This window comes from Magnolia sinica, chromosome 4, assembly GCF_029962835.1.
Source record: "Magnolia sinica isolate HGM2019 chromosome 4, MsV1, whole genome shotgun sequence".
Lineage (NCBI taxonomy): Eukaryota > Viridiplantae > Streptophyta > Magnoliopsida > Magnoliales > Magnoliaceae > Magnolia > Magnolia sinica.
Window position 1 is genome coordinate 99,316,679 of NC_080576.1, and position 3,316 is coordinate 99,319,994.

The window sequence follows — 3,316 nt, forward strand, 5'->3', positions numbered from 1 at the left end:
GATGGTGATTCCGGACTTCTTAGGGACCACTTGAGTTGGATTCACCCATTAACTATCAGATATAGGGTATATGATACCCACGTCCAATAGTTTAAAAACCTCGGCCTTAACCACTTCCTTCATGTTTGGATTTAGTCTACGTTGTGGTTGTCGAGCGGTTTTTGCATTATCTTCAAGATATATGCGGTGAGTACAAATCGAGGGATCGATTCCCTTGAGGTCCGCTATCGTCCATCCCAGGGCTCCTTTATGCTCAATGAGAGTAGATATGAGCATACTCTCCTGTTCTTTCTCCAGGTGGACAGAGATCACCACCGGATATGTCTCATCTTGACCTAAATAGGCATATTTCAAATCAGAGGGCAAAAGTTTTAGGTCAAGCTTCGGCGGCTTGAGGTTAGACGGTAGAGGCACTACGTCGGTTTGTGGCAATTCTTCAAATTGTGGCCTCCACCAGTTGACTTCAAGTACCGGTGCAGTATCAAGCAAGGCGCACGTCTCCCTAATCATGTCATCATCAAAATCATGAGAGTGGGCCAGGCATGTCTCTAGATGGTCGGAGGATAAGGTCAGAGGTGTTGTATCTTCCACAAAAGAGTCAATCATGTTAATGTCGTGGAAATCGTCATCATCCTCTGAGTTGCTGCCGTTATTGAAAAAGATGTTTGACTCCAATGTCAAATTTCTAAAAGACATAGTCATGACACCATTCCTGCAATTGATGATTGCATTTGACATGGCAAGGAATGGGCAACCAAGAATGACGGGAATCTGAGTGCTCATGTTATTTATGGGTTCGGTGTCCAGGATGATAAAATCTACAGGATAGTAAAATCTAGCGACCTGGACTAAACATCCTCAATTATCCCTCTTGGTACACGAACAGAGCGATCAGCAAGTTGTATTGTGGTCAGGGTGGGTTTTATCTCACCCAAATCTAACTGTTTGTATACTGAGTAGGGAATCAGATTTACGCTCGCCCCTAAGTCAAGAAGTGCGTGATCAATTCGATGGTTCCCGATTACACATGATATAGTTGGGCTACCGGGATCCTTGAATTTCTATGGCACGTCTTGCTTCAGGATGGCACTCACTTTCTCAGTCAAGAAGATTTTCTTTTGAATACTTTGCCGTCTTTTAGTCGTGCATAAGTCTTTCAGAAATTTGGCATATGAAGGAATCTGTTTCACGACATCAAGTAGAGGAATGTTAACTTTCACTTGTTTCAACACCTCCAGAATATCCTGAGAGTTAGAAAGACGTTTTGGTGCAACCAACCGTTGGGGGAACGGAGCAATTGGCTTCTCTAGAAGTTCCGGTTCTAATTTTTGTGGGGCATTACTAGATCCATCATTGTTGTCCTCTTCTGGTTCTTGAGGTTTTTCGGGCATAACCGGAAGAGTTTTATCAATGATCTTTCCACTCCTAAGAGTGGTGATGGATTTAGCATGCCCCATCTAATTTGAAGAGCTGGGATCACTAATCTCGTACTGCGGTTTAGGATTAGGGAGAGGTTGTACAGGAAGCATCCCCTTTTCTATAACCGTCATACGAGACTCTATCTTTTGCATAAAATCTGTAATTTTCCGTATTGCCTGAGCCAGCTCTTGTATGGAATTTTAAACCAGTTCCTCTTGAGGTTTCACTTGATTTGGATTTTGATTGAAGAAACCTTAAGGGGTAGCCGTTTGTCCATTCCTCCAACTAAAGTTTGGATGATTTTTCCAACCAGGATTGTACGTATTGGAGTTAGGTCCAGTAAAAGGTCTTTGATAGTTGTTTACGGCATTAGCTTGTTCATTCAACACTCCTTCAAAGAGGGGTATTGTAGGACAATTTTCAGTTGTATGAATGTTGCAATCACAGATGCCGCAAACAATTTCATTAACCTTATCCTTCTTTTCTTCCATGGCCTCAACTTTTCTTATGAGTGTAGTCACTTTACACTTGAGATCATCCTCTTCTTTCAAGAGATATAATCCATATTTCTCCTTTAATTGAGTCGGCCTAGACATGGTATTCGACTGTGGGTAATAGTCCCATGATTGTGTTTTTTTAACAAGACTATTGAGGTAATCCCATACCTCGTCAACATTTTTAGTAATGAATTCTCCATTACACATTGTCTCGACCATTTGGCGCATGGAAGATGTCAGTCCATCATAGAAAAAATTTGTAATGCGCTACATTTCAAATCCGTGTTGTGGGCATGAACTGACCAAATCTTTGAACCTTTCCCAACATTGGAAGAATGTTTCATCTTCCTTTTGGGCAAAGTTCATGATTGCTTTTCTGAGGGTAATCGTTTTATGATGTGGGAAGAATTTTTTTTATGAATTCCCTCTGCATATCGTTCCATGTGCCAATGGATCTAGGATGCAGTGAATGTAACCACGTCTTAGCTTTCTCTTTTAAGGAAAAAGGAAAGAGTTCAGCCTGTTTGTATCCTCAAATACATTAGGAAAATATAATGTAGCTATAATCTCATTGAACTCTTTCAAGTAAATATGGACTTTCTGATTCAAGTCTATGGAATTTGGGAAGGAGTTGGATAACTCCTGGCTTGATGTCCATTTGTCCTGTGTTTTCAGGAAAAATCATGCATGAGGCGTACTCACTCCCGCCGGCTGTAGATAATCTCGTAAAGTACGAGGCGGGGGTGCCTGATGTACCTCATTTTCATCTTGGGTATCCTCCACCCTGTGTGGAAGTAGAGGAGGTTGGTCTTCAGGCATAACTTCAATTAACTCAGGGGATTTCGAGTGGTGTCTAGTCCTGCGATGGATAGTCAACCCCTCAACCAATCCTCCTTCAGTCAAGAGACGTCGAGTGTTGTCACGGGCCCACTTGGGCATGAAACACTCGCAGCCCTTAATCAAATTTGAAACATAATCCTAAGAAAAGAAAATCTAAAAAGAAAGAGAGGGTTGGAAAGAAGTTACCAAATTGGAGTCCCTAAGTTAAAAACCTGTAAAATAAAACAAAATAAGTTAGATTCTAAAAAGAGAAGAAAAATATTTTAAAAGAAAGATAGTAGTAAACTGATTTCTAAAAGAAGAAAGTCCTAAACTAAAAAGTAAATTACTAAAAGAGAATTGAAAAATAGAAAGTAGAGAGAAAGAACTTACTGAATTAGAAATTTCTATCTTAAAGGCCTACAGAATAGGAAAGTTAGTTTCTAAACAAAAATTCTATGAGTAGAAAATTAGGAAACAAAATTAGATTCTAAAAGAGTTAAAATTAGAAAGTTACTAAAAATAAAAATAGAAAGTTAATTTCTAAAAAGGGAAATAACTAACCTAGTTTCTAAAAACAA

The 3,316-nt window shown here is 39.6% G+C and overlaps 1 non-coding gene across 1 annotated transcript; it reads left to right on the plus strand.

Moving 5' to 3' along the window:
* The first annotated feature begins 2,193 nt into the window (after window positions 1–2,193).
* Window positions 2,194–2,300, plus strand: LOC131244697 (small nucleolar RNA R71). Its single transcript, XR_009170474.1, has one exon. It is a non-coding gene; the product is annotated as a small nucleolar RNA R71 (small nucleolar RNA).
* The last annotated feature ends 1,016 nt before the right edge of the window (window positions 2,301–3,316 follow it).